This window comes from Mycteria americana, chromosome 1 (assembly GCF_035582795.1).
Source record: "Mycteria americana isolate JAX WOST 10 ecotype Jacksonville Zoo and Gardens chromosome 1, USCA_MyAme_1.0, whole genome shotgun sequence".
NCBI lineage: Eukaryota > Metazoa > Chordata > Aves > Ciconiiformes > Ciconiidae > Mycteria > Mycteria americana.
The window spans coordinates 120,067,286-120,084,689 of NC_134365.1; the positions used below are offsets into that span (position 1 = coordinate 120,067,286).

General features: G+C 48.0%; 1 protein-coding gene across 2 annotated transcripts in view; it reads left to right on the forward strand.

Moving 5' to 3' along the window:
- KCNE2 (potassium voltage-gated channel subfamily E regulatory subunit 2) overlaps positions 1-17,404 on the forward strand; it is a 70,288-nt gene that overhangs the window by 41,858 nt on the left and 11,026 nt on the right. The gene's annotated exons all lie outside the window — the stretch shown is intronic.

Here is a 17,404-nt window from a genome sequence, read left to right on the forward strand (position 1 = left end):
CAACTGTAAATGCCCAAGCAACTCTTTTCTTGTGTCCCGTGTCCCATCCTTCTGCTGCAATGGGACCCAGACCAGCAGTGACTTGTGCCATCGTTGCACAGTGGAGTCCTTCCTGTGCAGGTCACTCAAGAAAATCAGATGTGCCAGGAAGAGAGGGCAGGGGAATTAGTGAGAGGACAGAGAGAGAAAGAGATCTCCCGAACTTCCCACAGACTCCCAAACCTCTCCTGGTTTCCCCAAACCTCATTGTCCCCGTCCTTGGGGTGGTGACACGCAGTTTGAACAGCTGCACTGATGCACACCCACCTCGAGGGGCTGCAGCACGGGCTGAAGGCTTGAGCGTGTCTGAACAGGTGAGACCTCTGTGTTAGCAGATCTCTCACCACGGAGAGAAGTGGAAACCAAAGGCAGAACAGAAGAGCAGCTGAAGAAGGGAACAGGACACGTAAGGGTCTGCAAGGACCTAGAAATAAACAGCTGTGAAATTAATGTGAGACAAAGAAGCATTTTCATCCCTTACTATCCAGGATCCCCAGACCGTGGGGAGACACTTCCTCCCTCACCCAATTCTTTAGCAATGGGGGGCTCCTTAATCCTTGGGAACAGAGAGAAACAAGGCTTGGTGGATGTGCAGTACCTGTAAGCCTGATGCCCCGACCTGTGAGGGTGCAAGGAAACTGCCTGCCAGGGTGAGAAAGGAAGCATGGCCTCCCCTTCTGTCAGGGAGGCTGTGGGGAGCTAAGCATTGTGTAGCACAGAGGGACCTGCTGTAGGGATGGTTTCAAATCTGATGGCTTTTGGGACCCATGAAGTGCTGAGGAAAATTGCAAAGCCAGACAAAACAAGAGGAAAGAGCTGTAAGGAACAGGGTGAAAAGGAGAGAAGATCATCTGGATCTCAGAGAACATTGACATCTCATGTGTCTGATAAAGACAGTGAGGACCAGCAGCAAATGGGGAACCCTCTGATCTCTGATGACCTTGCTACATTTTGGGAACACGCTGCCATTTTCCTCGATACAGGCTGTGAGGTTACTCCTTCTGGAAAACCAGATGTCTGGGACTAGGGAAGGCTTAGGCAGAGACAGTCCTTTCATGTTTCTCTGTGGTTTTCTGTCTCATTCCTGCCTCTCTGGATTTATTTTCTCCCATATATCTCTTCTTTCCTCCTCCTGTCTCCCTTTTTTATGCTCTTGTAGCGTACATGTTGTCTTCTTCCTTCCTGGGCTCAGATTCTCCTGTCTCGCTCAGAGCTCAGAGCCCAGGTTCCTACAGCAATGAGTGCAGTCATTTTAACAGGTTATGTTGATACTTGTCTTGCTGAAGAAATCACCAAGAAATGATGATTTTGAAACGCCCACAGTTTAATTTAGAAACCAGCAGATGTTACCCAGCTGTCACAGCCTTCCTTTGCTTCAAAGTTTTTCCAGCATTTGAACAGGGAACCGAAGTCAGTAATGGTAACACGCTGGTTGGTAACACCAACAATCAGGACATTGCTAGATGTGGTCAGCGTCCTGACTTCCACCAGAAAGCAGCATTAGGATCCATCTGGTCACGTGCAGATATTGACAATGTAGGCATTTCCAGCAGGACTAGTCACCCTGCGTACCCTTCATAGTCAACAAAGACAAATAAGCACTTGCAGAGTCATTTAATCTTATCCTAAATCAATCATCTACTTTAGGCCAGATGAGCCACACCCTAAAAACACTTGTTTCCTTCTTGCCTAGTGCAAGCAGTTTAATGCAGGTGTCCATAGTGTATTTACTAAAGCTAACAGGATCCATCTCCCCATGTCGCTGTCTCAAGTACGAGCCCAGAATGGTTGGCTCCAAGCATCTCTTCGGCTACTGATCATAGGGCAGCTCATGCTGTGAAGTAAAAAATATTGCAAAATTGGAAAAGACAACTAACAGCAGAGTCAGGAGTGCTCAGCCCAAGGGAAGAAAGAGTTACTCAGTTCAGCTGTGCACCTAAAAGGGATTTGCGATTTGAAATAGCATTTTGGCCATTGCTTATGGATCTCTGCGGTCCTTCTCCGTCCTTTCTCTCCCTTTCAGTGAAGGAGTGTATAGGGAAGGGCAAACTAACAAATTGCACAGAGTATGGTTTTAAAAAAAAAGCCCCCAAGCAGACAGCTAACAAGAAGAAAGAGAGTCCGCTAGACAGGTGGAATGGGGAGCGCTTACTTCTCCTCAACCAACACCTTTCTCTGGAAGTGCCATCTCCGTGAGTCTCATCAGGGACCTTAGCTCAGAGGTACAGGAGCCTTTCTTTTAAACTTTTCAGCTCTGCCTCAGATATAGTAGGGTAATTTTATCTTAACATTGGCACTCTACAGAGTTCCCTATGGAATATCTTGAAGCTACACAAACACAAATCCTAGAGAAACAATATTTAGTTTTCGAAGACAATTGAAATATTTTTAAGACCAACCACTGTTTTGGCCCAGGGTATGCACTTTCTGTATGGCAATCTCCAATTTGTACCAGATGCAAAGGCAAAGATATTTACTACACATACCCCAAACTGCACAAATTCCTTTGCCTTTGTGTTCACTTAACCTCAACTTCCATTCCACATAACTTACTTCACCTCAACTATGTTTCTTGGAATAACATTGAATTTTGGTCAGTTCATTATTGGCTTTGTTTGTCTTCGGTGCACTGTACGTTACAGGGTTGGCTTGAAACACAAAACACTGTGGAGAAAGAATCCAATATGGTAATACAATCATTTGCCTACTATTGCAGGAATAGTTTCCATTATGGCCCCTATTTTTCACACTCTCCTAACTTTCCAAAACACTCACCTTTGGAGATGGAGTTTTCCATGGTTGGTGTTTGCCTGGAGGTTAAATTTGCCTGTGTGAGCGGAAGTTCTAGCAAAGACGTCTAGTCACTTTTACATTATCGGAGAGTGGAAAAAAACCCTACATTTTTTCCGGCTTGGGAAGAAAAATGTCTAACCACATTTCTAAGAAGGGCAACAGCAAATCTGCTGAGGGTTGAAATCTGACAGGCACAATCAGTGGAGAGCCCAGTCCTATGTTACGGACCCTGCTTTTTGAACTCATCTCTTTGTCTCCTGGTGTCTACAGGAGGCTATTTGTGCTCGAAAGCCTGCAGGATGAGAGCACAACCAACCAGTCACCCCAACTGCCAGCAACTAATTCCTGTCCCTTTTCTCCCACGTAAGCCCAAAATTAGGAGCTGTATTAACAGCTCTGTCCCCAAGGGTCTGGAAATAGTAAAGTTAAATTCCTAATCATGTTAACTCAGTCTCTCAGAATGCGTATAAAAAGTTTGCGTGTAAAGGAGTTGTTTGTCCAGTTAAACAAGGAGAACCGAGTGGTATTCAAAGAGTTGGTATCTTTCTTCTGCCATTACTTTTCTTTTTCCTGCTTAAAACATCTACCTGATCTGTGTGAAGGGCTCGGAGCTGGCCTGTAGTAGCTTATGAATCCTACATGAAGTCTGCCTATAGGGACAATTATTGTGTGGTTATTGGATTATTACCTGCATGAAGAAGTTGTCTTAGTTTAATAGCCAAGCCATCAAGGAAAAAAGAAGGAAAGAAATACAATAGTTCCACAAGAGCAACTTCTTGGCAGACATATCAGGAACTCTTAAGAAATAATGCCTGAGCTACAGGCTGTAAAGAGGCTACGTCCACACAATGTGCAAGTCAGAAAAGCCAGGAAGATCATCATCGTTGTGGAAAGTGCAGGCTGCAGTCACAGGGATCTCACTGGCAGATACCACACGGGAAGCTGAGGAAGCTAGGCTTGCTCAGGACCAAGAGTGATTACAACCTGTAGGTGAGATAAAAGGTGTAGGTGTTTTCGTTATTTTGGGGAGGCAGACATACATGGAGAGTGTTTGAAGCTCTAAAATTAAATATCATGCTTCTACTGCCGAGAAGACACTTTTAGGTCACCTGCATTAATGAACAGTCATAAGCAATTAGTCAGAAATTAGTAGCTTCCAGCAGCAGTGGAAGTGCTAAGAAGTTGTAGCTAGGAGCTCTGGTAGGAGGCTTGACACTAGGCATGTGCTTGGTGTGACGGGAGACAGGAGTGTTCCTGCAGCCATGAAGCCACGTGCTTTCAGTAAGGGTAAGTCATTCAAGCAGTAATTCCAGAGCAGGAGCAGTGAATGAACAAACGTAGGAATCCCTGGCTGTATCCGCATTGCTCTTTGAGGTGCTCCGGTGAAGGACTAGAGCACCCTACCTGTCTCCCTGTATGACAATCCATAGCGTCTGGCATTTCTCCCACAAATCGCCGCAGCATTTCAGTCAAGCCCCCCTTAATACTTATCCTCAGTCTTGACTTATCTGCCCCATGCACACTCTTTTAGCTGACCATGCTTGAGTGCGAGGCTAGACTAAATGACCTCCTGAGGTCACATCCAACCTGGATTATCCTGTGATCCCATGACCTCATTGCAGAGCAGGCCTGCCACCTGATTTTGCCATGCAGCTTGGCAAGGAAAGTGCTACTGCCACATCCCCGTGGCACAGCAGGTCACTGCAGTGTGGCCAGTGTCACTGTGGAGGTCAGCAGCGCCGTGCACTGGATGGATTACTCTTCTGTTCCCGCTGTCCAGGACATGGCAAAGCATCTCCCTGTTTTTGAGCTCATAGGCAGGATGCATGTTGCCCCACGGTGTCCCCCAAATATAGCAATCACAAAAGGTTTGGTTGTACCCGAGCCTCTCTGATCACCGCAGGTGGCCCTTGCACTCCCCGATCAGAAGCACCAACTGTGCGCGTTGTGCCTGTGCTTCCTGGAAGTCCTTCGCCTGCCACCTGTGCCAAGTGTTTACTCTCTCAAATGTTGACACGAGATATCAGTCTCCACAATGTGATTACCTCCACTTTCATCTTTATCAGCGCTGTGTGACCCTCTGCAGCCTCCACCCAAATGACCATGGGGAGTTCAGTCACATCCTGAGTTCCTGCCAAATGTATCTTCGGGTGCCCGAGAGCTGTCTGGGAGATCGGCTGAGCGCAAGACCTGGGGCACCTTCCTCACCATCTTGTCCCAGGAGTGAGCAGCTGGTCCTGCTCAACCAGAGACAGGGATGGGACGTGGTGGGATGCTTTGTCCATGGGGCAAGACACCAAGGGACAGAGGTAAGGACCATCCTACAGGTCAACGAGTCAAGAGGAAGGCACGTGTTGTAAAAATACTTTCTGGTTGACAAGTGTAAAGCCTTCTCCTGTGGTCAAGGGCCAGCAATCTGCATCGGCCTCACACAGAGAAGCTTCTGGCGAGAAGTCGTTCTTGAAAGCCAGCTCACATTATATCGCACGACTGGGATCACTGGCTCCATGGAGGGAGCACAACCCCAGGGAAGACGTGCAGACTGGTCAGCCCTCTCCGCCCTGCACCTCCCCTTACGCTGGGGACCACCTCATAGTGGTGAGAAACTCCAGCTGCAAGTATTGTAGTCCAGGCTTGGTACGGGGAGGGAGAAGGTGCAGAGAGGACCGATAGCAGTGACAGGCTTGCCATAGAGATCCCTCCGTCCCGCACACACCATGCAGGCCTTGCTGAACCAGAAGGGAAGGGGCCAAGGCAGCTCACATGAGGCACCACGCAGAGAAAAAAGCTCTTCATTGATCACTGGGGCAATGTGCAGTCCTGGAGGTCATTCACGTTCACTGTACCCAGATGAGATGGGCCACAATACTGGGAGAAAGGCTGGGAGCTTTATCACAAGCCATGTGCTGGCCTGGCCTTTTTTCTTAAACAAGCTATAAGTCAGATCTTAGACCCTCTGTCAGCTATTCATGGCAGCAACTCCGGGCTAAGGGCTATTTGTTCTTCTGCTTGCTGAAGTCTGTGGTATCAGAGCCTGCAAAAGAAGGTGCACAAGGCATCCCTCCCTAAAGATGACAAAAATCAAGAGGACCAAGAAAAAGTAGAGCTGAAACAGAGCCCCAGGGCCCTCAGTTACCCTGCTGGCCCCATTTCAAGGAGCTCCCTGACCCTGATGGCCTGATTGCCTCTGGTTTAAGGGCTCAGCCTTGATGTTGAGGACATAGGGTTGAGCCTCCTACCACTTCACCTGGCTGACATCCTGGAGCCATGGTCATGGGCCCTCAAGGAGCATGGTGTTGGACTGACCTGATCAAAGCAGAAATAGGCTGATCTGCAGGGGAGTGGGGTGACCTGAAAGAAAAATCCCATTGGATTTGGTAGCTAGAGCCCACTCCTTCCCTTCTACTGGGAGGACTCTCAGTGCTGCTATTCAACTTCTGGCAGGGATTTTCTGTGATATCTGTCCTCCAGCTCTGTATGGTCATTGTTGCTGCATGAGGTACCACTTGACCTCAGGACCGCTTGCTCCCCCTAATTTACTCCATGGCCTCCCTAATGCAGTTGCAGACCTTCTGGTGGTCAAGCTTTCGCCTGCTGGTCTGCTGGGGAGGGTAGGATGCAGGGTTTCTCCACAATTCAGGCCTGGATCCACCTGTACTGCCCACAGCAAGCAGACTGCACCATCGGTGGTAAAACTGTGTGAGGCAACTTGCCTGCACCAGGTGAGGGAGGCTAGGGCAGCTGTGATTTTTCTGAGTAAGACAATCTTTTCCACTAGGATGGCATGCACAGGGCAGGAGCCCACGTATTGCTATGTCTTTAAGCCTACATGGTAAAGGAGGGAGTGAACATTTGTGTTTGGATCTGATCCCAGGAGCTTATCCTCTGGCTTTCCACTTGCACAGCTAGGGCTGCAGGGCTGTGTCTCATGGCTCTCTCTTGTGCTCCTCCACCATGATCCATCAACAAAAAATTATGTTGCTCAAAACCAGACTCACTACTTCCCTTCTTTTGCTGCTTAGGGCGTAATTTTGGGGGTCGTCCTGGGGAACAGGGGGCTTCCCAGCAAATTATTCTGGAGCAACAAAAATGGTAGCATTATCTGGTGACTCCTTAGCAGGAGAGTCCTTGATGATAAATGGGCCGACTGAGGGAAGGGCTGGTGGTGTGACCTTGGTAGGTGGAGGCATGGCATGGGCACATAGCTGAGCTAGGGCTGGTGGCGTGGCCCTAGGGGCAGACAGCTTGCTGCCAGGAAGTGATGATCCTAGCCAAAGAGTGACTATCGCTGCCGGGCTGGTGGTGCATCCATAGCAAGATGAGGCCCACTGTCACATGGATGTGCTGACATGTCACTGCCATCCTCTCTGATGAGAGCTGTGAGTTTTCCTTCGAATCTGCTGCAACCTGCTGGTGGGTGAGGAGTTATCTTTCTCTTATCCAAGGGCTTTCCTGTCTGTGGGCTTCCTGAAAGTCTTCATACTCGAGGCAAAAGTATCTTTTCCCATCTCAAGTGGTTGCTCCTGCTTTTGGTCTTGAAGGCATCCTTTAACTTCTTCCCCTTTCCCCAGCACTGCCCTCCAATTTGCATTTCCCCCAGCAGCCAGTCCGGCCAGGGATCTCTGTGTATCCCATGGCCGCTGCAGCTCCGCTCTGTGAAATCACAGCCCTGCATGTATTTCTTTCCCCCATTCCCCTCAACCTCTCCGCTCCATTTAGTGAGGACTATGTGGGCCTTCTCTGGCCCCAGAGCCCCACCCTTGGGTGTCAGGTGGTTGGCATGCCTGGCTGTGGAGATATAGATGAGAGGACGCCATGTCCTACCTGCAGGGCCCAGCTTTTGAAGAGACATGCTGTGTTTGAAGGGACATGGGACGGGGGGTAAGGTGTCATGGCCCACATTGGTCTGCCCTTCCGGATATATGTTGGCAAACTCTGGTGTTCCAGAAGTGCTGTTGCCATGTGCATGACTGGTCACACAGATATGGAGGTGTCCTAAAAGGCTGGCGTAGTGAGCTGGGTGCTTCTGAAACACCGACTTCTGTATGTGCTGGGGTGGTCTCAGGTGTGTGTGCCCGGGCAGGTCAGGGAGGCAGCTCACTCCCACCCTGCAGGGGCAGCCGAACGGGGCACAACAGCCACAGCTTGGTGGCATGGTGGGAGCTGCTCCACCTCCATCCCTTAGCCAGGGAGACATTACGTTTAAGGGCAGAGGGAAACAAAACCCCACACTGTCACCTTACTGCATGGGTTTGGGAGTGTGGTCCAGCAGGGTGAGCCTGGACAGACAGGAGGCTAATGAGGTTCAGGTCTGCTACGTGTCTCTACGCGGGCTTGGCAATCGGCTTGCTTGTCCATCTGTGAAATGGGGCTAGTGGTGCTTACTTTTGTTTTTGGGACATTTCACATCTCAGCATGAAATGTATTATGCAAACGAGGAACGTTTCTGCTGTTATTTCCTAGTAATGAGCAGCAGACCTTGAATTTTGACCTTTACATGTTGTTGGGTTTTTTTTGTTGGATGGCGGTTTTGGTTTTTTTTTTTTTTTACGACTCTCCGTACTCGCCGCACCAGGCCTGAACTGAGTGGACTGGTCGCAATTGAAGGTCAGAATCATTCTCCTGCCAGCTCTAACCATGTAAGTAGGGGTTAGAGCAGCGCTGGAGGGGGGTATGTTTATGGGCATGCAGATGAGCTACCATTTGGACGCCTTTCTGCTGGTGGGTGGAGGGCTGGAAGCACGGCTCTGTGGGGACACGCTGTGGTCGCTCCCGAAAACGGCACCCGGTGTGGATGAGCTGAGCCTCCGGCTCGCTTTCTCCTCAGCTGGGTGTAGGCAGAGAGCAAGAGCGAAGACCAGCCTGCGTGTCGCCGTGGGCCAGCAAACACAAGTGCCAACTTGTACGGTTATCTGGCCCTCGGCGCCAGCCTTTTGGGTGGCCAAACTCCAACGCTTGACCAGCTTGCAAAGAGGAAAAATATTGATTCAGTTTTCTGCACTTCGAACCCTGGTTAACTCTGCCCTCGATCTGCTCAGCCAGATTCAGAGGAAAGGCTAAGTGCGTCTCCGCCGGCGTAAATCACGCCTCCTTCTGCCTGGCTCCGTCTGTAAATGACACCAGCCTAGGCTCGGGGTTTGCCTCCAGAGTAACCCCACACACGTAAGCATCTCTCTGTGCGCGTTAACCTAACTGGGAGAGTTATTCCCGTGCAAGCTGCTCCCCTCCATACGCTGCGGTGTTCCCAGCAGGCTCGTACAGCTGCAGCTGCCCTTCCAGGGGAACTTCTTCAGTCCATTGGGCTCTCCTAGATTCAGGCCCCTTCTTCAATAGATAACTCCTATATAGATAACACATGCATCAAACCTGAAGTTCGACATCTGATTCTTTGTTCCCTACAGTTTATCAGCTAGCCGGAGGGATGTTCATGCGTTACTGTGTCAGAAAATAATTATTCATTAACTCAACTGGGCCAAGCCCAGATGTGTGCTCATCTGCTGCAGGTGCTGCTATCCTGATTTCTGAAGTAGAGCAAGCCCTGAGGAGGGACATGGTTTTGATGTCCATGGGCTAACCTCTGGATTAGTCTGTCTCTGAACTTGTTGATATGCGCACCCAGGAGCTCCTGTCCAACCTCTCGCAGCAGCCAGCGGCAGGGGCAGAGGGAGAGTGCCGCGCTGGAGCATGCAGTGCTCTCCAGAATACAACAGCAGCATTTCGTTAGCACCCTCTCTGTGGACTGAATCCATCACCATGACAGCTGGCTGAAGAAACAGCAACGGAACAAGGAGTCTTCACCAGTTTGTCAAAAGTGTTAGGTTTGGACGAGGTTTTGACAGACCCATCTCACAACTCCTCAGTAGCCCAGGCACTGTGCAGACTGCCCCTGGGCTTCCTGCTCCCCCTCCCCACCCACCTGCCTGAGACTCCATTCCCTTTCCAAGATGAAGATGAGAAGTTTTGAGTTTTAGTCTGGGGTGGAAGGCAACTAGATTTCATAAGGGGATTACTGTTTTCTGCCTAGTTCTCACTGTGATGCTGTGCAGGCTGTGAATCTTGATCCTGGTCCTGCACAGGCGGTTCATGTGTTTCCCTGATTAGAGTTGAAGATGCCATAAAATTTAGCAGGAACATTGTTCTGGCGTTCTGGTTAACCTAGGAAGAGCTCAGATACACAGTGATATGAATCAGGATCGGGTTCTATTGCAAAGATGGCTCTGAGCTCCTGAATTCCTCCTGTTAAATGGGATAGTTGGTTTCAATCCATTATTAATGATTCCTGACACAGCATTTGATCTCCAGTTCCACAAAGTCCAGGACTGTTCAGATGAGCCTTTGGTCCTTACTCATCTCATTATGTGAGCTTCAGCCACCTATAATGTGATATTAATGACCAATTAAAAATACCGCTCATCTATGAATTAATAACAGGAATCCTTGTTTAAAAGAGCAAGTGCAGTTCTAGGACACTGTCAGATTTGTGGGGGCTCTCTTTCATTGTGCAGGTAGCATGGATATTAGGTTTAAGGTGGGGCTTTGTATAAGAATGAGAATTTTGATGCATGTTCTGTGGAGGATGGGGTTCATAAATCAGTCTACATGAAAGGTACCAGGAGTCAGTGGGTCAGCAGAGACAGCCACAGCTGAGAAGACCTAGGTTCAGCCTCTTGTCCCATCACAGTGATTCAGTGACCGGACAAACCACTCAGCTTCTTAAAGCTATTTTGCTTCCTAGCTCCCACTGATTTTAATAGGTATTACACACCTCAGTATCCTTGAAGGTCTACGCTTGCAGTTGCTTTCCTGCAAGAGAGTCAGCAAATCAACGTTTTCATTTGAACTGCTCAAGTCCATGGTGGTCCTGTTACCAGAAAAAGGCCCACAGATACTAGGATAGAGCACTGCACGCAGTCCTGCAAACGCAGACCTCCTGGGATGGCATACCTAGAGGCGGCTCTGTGCCAGCAGCCAGGCTCTCTCTCTGGGTGGTATGCATCTGTGTCCTTCAGAAACAATGTTCTTACCCTTCCTTAGACTCGTATCAGCTGTGGGATGCTGCAGGGTACAGCTCATGCTGTTCCCGCCTGGTGAGATAAGGCTCCCTTCAAAGTTCCAACTTGTTAAAGAAAAATCTCACACCACATGCAGCGCATCTGGAAGCTTCCAGATTGTTTAGGGTTATATGAGCAAAACTGTATCTGTATTTTCAGCAAATATCTTCTAAAAACATGTGAGCTTTGAAATACATTGAGGTTGTCAAAAGATGCCAGCAAAGAAAGTGGTCACTGTAAGACCGAGCTGGTGTTGTGTCAAAGCACCTTTGAGATTTCCAGACAGAAGTGTATCTATCAGTACAAGACAAATAAGCAAAATGCCTGTAACTTACTGGGTTAGAGCATCACTTCTTCCTATTTGGCCATTTCTTCGTGGCCTGCCTGTTTGTTTCATAGTTTTCTGCTGCATACGTAAAAAAATTAGGAGGACCCCATTTTGGGTCACCATGGGGTGCTGACCTGGACTTTTGTTACTGGACTGATATCTGAAGGGAAACAGAAACATTTTGGTTCTTTAATAAGACCTCAGCTGGCCCTTCAAATAGGAAATGGTATTTAGAGCAACAATGCCAGCTGGAGTTGGTGGGACCTGCATCCTCTGCAGTGTCCCATGTGCTCCAAGAGAAAAAGCAAGGGATGTCCCATTGTCCTGATTTATGGAAAAATACATCTCTGGAAGAGATTAAATCCGCTTTTGCTTCACTGGCAAAAGTGACCCAGATATTTTTATATCTAATCAGGTTCCTTTTCATTTATCACGATGTTTAGCCAGAGTTGTAGGTCAAACAAACAGCTTTGTGCTGTGTGCCAAATGCAGACTGATATGGAGCCTTTGAAGTAAGAAATGTGACCAATCTTCTCCCCACAGGTTTGGTCCTCCTGATAAGTGGGTACACAACTGGCACATCACTCTTCAACCCATTCTTGAGCATTTCACTGGTGTATTAGCTATGTGGTAACTCTCAGCAATGAGGGGAATACTCATCAAAAGTAAAATCTGAATAGAGAAAGCAGAAAAAATTAAGTAAGTTTTACAGATCAGTTTTAAGAGAAAGTCTGTCTTTAATGAGAGGTTTGAGACTTCCCTTCTGAGAAGATGAAATTACTCTAGGTGAGCCCTGAGCTATGGAAACTGTGTTTTTATTTTAATTATGCAGAATATGATAATTCTGAATGTGGGCTGGCAAAACCAAACCCCAGAGATGGGGAGCCCTCTAATTCAAGTCTCCTTTTCTTCAGCCAACCCATCCACATTACTACATTTGGATTTTGAACGTTTGGGGTTCTTCTGGAGGAGGATCAGTTTGATATAAGGAACCTCTCCGTTTTTCACTGCAGGCTAGGATCAGAGGTGAGCTCATGATGCAGCACTGAGATTTCAGGTCAAACGTGAATGTATTAACATGGGGGAATACGGACAGTTGAAGTTCATCTTCTTATACAGATATACAGATGTATGAATGGCCTGCAGCATTTGAATCCAGGTCTGGATTCATATTTTGAACCCTGCTTGAGTTGAGGGAATTGAGGGAATTGAGGTCAGAAAGGTCAGCTCTGTATCCTTGTCAAGCAAGGCTCCTGAATTATGTCACTGGAGTAAATTTTTAATGAAGGAACATAGGAAACTTACTCAACATAGTGCCTTTGTAAGCTCCTTAACCATTTCCTGGATAACATATAGCACAGTATCTTCCACCTTCCCTTCAGACTGAAAAGCAAGGAAATTTTTAATCATTCAGCATATCCACTGGGTGAAATGTAGTCACACTTTCAGTCCTGTATCTTAACCTTTTCTTGAAAGCTTGCAGGATACATTGCCCTTAATCCATGTTTCTGGGCAGAGAGAAATCTCCATTTGCTGAAAACCAAGACCTCTGTAGAGAAAGGGCAGACACACAGCCTTTGTAGCCCAACGCTAAGAAGCATCTCCTGCTGTCACTGAAGAAACACTTGTGGTACTTGGGAGGCAGTGAAAGTTCTCGTATTGACTTTAAGTGAGAGGAGGCTGAAAGCCTGATCCTTTTCTAAACATAAGAAACCTTTTTGCTTCTGTCAAAGCAAATATCTGCTTGTGAAACTTCTTAGCTAGTGGCTGGAGTAACACAGTGCCATGAGGGATTTGGTGTGAAAAATGGGTAAATATCACATTTAGGATTTGGATTAAGGTCTCAACAATGCCTCTTAAGCACCTCTAACAGTCTCTGAGGTGGTTGCTTAAGCTAGTTTCACTTCTAAGTGAAGTAATAGAATTGGTGTCCACCAGCAGATGGTGCTTCTGCCTGAGAATTGTTTTCTTTCATGACCATTGAAAGATACAGCTTCTCGCATCATTACTGTAAAAGATACCATACAAGGCAAAACATTGTCCATTACATTGTATGGATTCCATATTTTAGATAGGTCCTATGTATGCCTTTCTCTCTGCTCTTCCCTTACCTCCAATGCTGCTTTTCTTTAAAGGGTCTTTGAGTAGATGGACAATTTCCCTTTAAAAAATATGCCACAGAAGGTCCTTGTTTAACAGATGTAATACCAGGCTGAAGAACTTCAGTGACAGGAAGAAGAGAGATGAGTGATGGTTTTTTACTCGGAATATCTTTCAGGCTAACTTCAGTGGAGACACATATGCGCAAAACCAGGCAAGCAGTCTATCCCTTGTAGTCTACCGATTCCCAGCTCCCCAAGGACAACAAGCTGAAGTTTGTCAGCTCTGAAAGCATCTGGAGCAGATGAGGAGGTAAACAGACAACTAAACACCCACTTGACTCCAGACTACTCTCTTTAATGTTTGTGGGACCAAACTGCTAACTTCTAGCTGAAATCTGGTTGTGTCTATTACAACTAATTTGCATTAGGAACCTTGTACTGTTTTTTCTGCCATTACAATAGCAGTAAGCACTTTAAAATGAAGATCCAGGATCACCCCCACTGAGTTAGGTAATGCATAGTCACACTGCACCCTTAAGTCTTAAGACTCCTCTCCTCCATCGTATAGGTACCTTAATGCTTGACATATCTAGCCCCTTAGTTCACACGCCATTGTGTGGGCCTGGTGCGTTGTTCAATGCACCGGGGCCCAAGCTCAGGTACAGTGCTGCTTTGGGCTGGAGGGTTGCACTTAACACCGGGCTTGTAGCTAGCCCTGGTGACGGAGAAGGAGTGATGGTAACGGTAAATCTCTGCATTGCAAGTGCATGAGGTATGGCAATCCCTGCAGATGAGCACAAAACAGGAGTTTGATTCAACACGTTAGACTGGAATATGAAGCTACCCCTTGTCCTAGAGAGCTCATGGTATTGAGCCCAGACCTGCCCTCGGCAGCCTGCACGCTGACTGCTGTCCTCTGGTGCCTTCCATGCTGCCCTGGGCAGCTTCATCCCCATCCAGAAGATACCAGCATGGGGACTGTGGTTATCCCGCTGAGACGATGAGACCTCTGAATGATCTGGGTCAATGCAAAAGCAGGGTAAGGTACCAACATGAGAGGGAAATTTTGTGAACACGTTCTTACATGAACCACAACAATCACACGCTTATACACACGAAGAGGTGTGCGTACTCCAATCGTGCAGGTCTGCAGACATTCTTGGGCACTACGAAAAATCTGGTTTATTTTAAAAGTGACTGATTTTTTATGAAAATGGGAATTTCTCCTCTTTCTTCCATCTCAGAAATGACCAGTGAAAGGCAGCAGCAGAAAGGCTAAACTCACCCTTCTCAAAGAAGGCACTTAGAAGAACCACACATTATATAGTCCTGGAACTAAAAGAAAGCAGGACCAAAACACACTTTCATGACTTCGGTGGGATAAATGTACATACCATGCCACAATGCTTGCAGCATATGTTCCTGGCCACAACATTCACAATATTTTTGAAATCTAAGGTGACTCAACAGTCCATGGCTCTTTACTGTAGCTTTTACTGGAGCCTTCGATGGAGATGCCAGAAAATGGTTTCTAGAGTGCTGGACGTTAGCAGATCCAGGAGGGTAATTAATTGGATGGAATCCAATTAAAAGATTAACCTCCTGTTCTCCAGATAGGGTGCTATACAGATGCACAAAATTGTCTGTTGAAATCCCTCAGGCAGCTTACTCAGAATAACCTTCTTCTGGATCCACTCCAGCTCCCAGCGGAGGCTCTAGTTCAGGAAATCATCTTTATTCAGAACAGCACTTAAGCATTTGCTTAGAGTTAGGTATGTACATAAGAGCCACTTCCAACAAGGCTGTACTTAATTGCACCCTAGCTGCCTTCCTAGATTGAGATTAATGTCAACGGGAAGGTTCCAGCTGATTTCGGAAAGCTGGGAGGAGGCTGCTGCTGTCTCCAGAGTCACTGCACTTCTTGACCATGGGAATACTCACAGAGTTATGTAGTGCATGGTATATCTAAAATCACTCATTCTTTGGGGCCTGGGAGCCGTCCCGGGGGGGTGTGAAGATGTGTGGCTTGGCAGATCAGCACGAGGAGCTCGCCTCGGCTCCCCAGCATCTTCCTGGGGGAGCTGGTGCCGGACGGGAGAGGGCAGGTAGCCAGCCCCGCTTGGAGCGGGGTCAGCACCGGATCCAGAACAGGCTGGTGCCAGGGGCGCTGGGTTTCTCTGCAAGCCACCAGCCCCGCACCCCGAGCCAGCGGCTGCGGCGTGGTGCCGAGGCCAGGCAGCAGGGAAGGCGCAGGAAAGGTGTGCACGTGTGGGTGGCCTCTGTCTGCCTCTCCGGAGGCAAGGGTTTTCTGCTTGAAGCAGGAGGTGAACGCAGGCAGATTGCAGGGCCAGTTTGCACAACTGGATTGCGGCCATATAAGCAAATGTGTCCAAGGTCAAGGAAGGCTGAGGAAACAAGAAATGTGCCTGGGCTCACGCAACATATAGCAGGCTAAATGAGCAATTATTTCTTAACTCATGTGCTGACACACTTGTTTTCCTTCCTTGTCAGTGGGCTTGAAATGATCACTTGTCTTTACTTTTTAGAGCTCTCGGGGTGATGTGGGGCCTCAGGATATGTTTTGCCCTCAATGACCAAAACATATGCATTGTTGTGTGTAGAACACAGATTTTTTCTGCCAAAATAAATATCAGTGTAATGTAACTTTCTCTGACAGTGGAGTTGGGCTCAGAAGATGCCATTGCATGAGGTTGTGTAGGGTGCTTGCTCTGGTTTTCTATTTCAACAAAATGTCCTGACTTGGCCTTTGCTTCCCCTTTCACTATCACCGTGTGAGCAGTATCAACTGGTTCCACGATCACAGGATGCCATTAAAGTCCCAATTATGAGCAATGAGCATCTCTACTAGGCTGTATCTAGGTCTGCAGGTTGGGAAAAATAAACAGCACTTTTAAAAATATGCAATGATGGAGTGCATTAAACCCAAAATAGATAGCAGCTCTAGACCTAACTTGAGATTTCTGCAAAACGCTGAGCTCGCCAGCAGGTTGCACCCAGCCACAGTGATCATGTGCTCATACCAGCTAATACTGGCACGACCTGTGCTGGGTGCTCTCCTCCTCTTCCCGCCTGCGCAGCGTAACGTGGCACAGGCACTCTGCACGGATTGCTGGTGCTTGGACCCCACCAGTAACAAAGCTGCTCATGCCACAAGACAAGAAGAGCAGCTCTCAGATCTCTTCTTTCCCAACACAGGAGGCAGAGCCACACGGGCTTGTGTGGCTGAGAGGTGGCTGCTACGCTCAAGCAATGTGCTTGCTCACTAGCACCAAGGTTTTGAACATGGGGCCCTACCAGGTAGCACACCGCTGGCTAGCAGCCTTCCTCCAGTGTGAGATCCAGGGCCAGAGGCAGCTCCAGCAGACCAGCAGCATTTGCCCACCAGGAACCTGGGTGGGAAGAGGCCTCGGTGCGCTCCTGGAAGAAGCGCAGCGAAAGCTGAGCTCACATGGAGGGCTGCATCTGCCCAGGCGCAGATGAAGCACTGAACTGAGCTCTGTTCTGCTCCTGCATTAAATATCACAGATTTGCACACTGACTTGCTCTCTTATCAGACTTGACAGCTTAAGCTCAGCCTCTGCAAGCCTCAGGCTGTATCTTGAGGTCTCCAGTCCATTTCTCCTCCCCGACTCCTTAGTAAAGCACTCATACAGCCTTTACAAATAGAAGGCATTAAAAGATATAAATATGTATGTTTGTACGTAGGCATGCATTTGCATGCAGGCATACGGACAAAGGTGGAGTTTTAAACACAAAGTTGTTTAACATGAGACTGTGCTTATTGCAGGCACTTTCATTTGGTTCCTGTGCAAAAAGGACTGGTTTGCACTAGGCTCTGGACAGGGGGAGAGAGGCACGCTATTTGGCAAGTACTTTACTTCCCAGCTTCTGCGAGTCACCGACTCCTGAGGGTACCTGCTGGAAGGCATGCTGCTCTGACAGTGCTTCCTCTCACCGCCCCCGAGAAATGGGGCAGTGGTAGCTAGCTACCTGCTAGACTTTCAAAGGGGGCCTGTCCTGAGCAGAAGCATTTCATGGCCATGCAGGAGGCAGGTCTCGATCACTGGCTA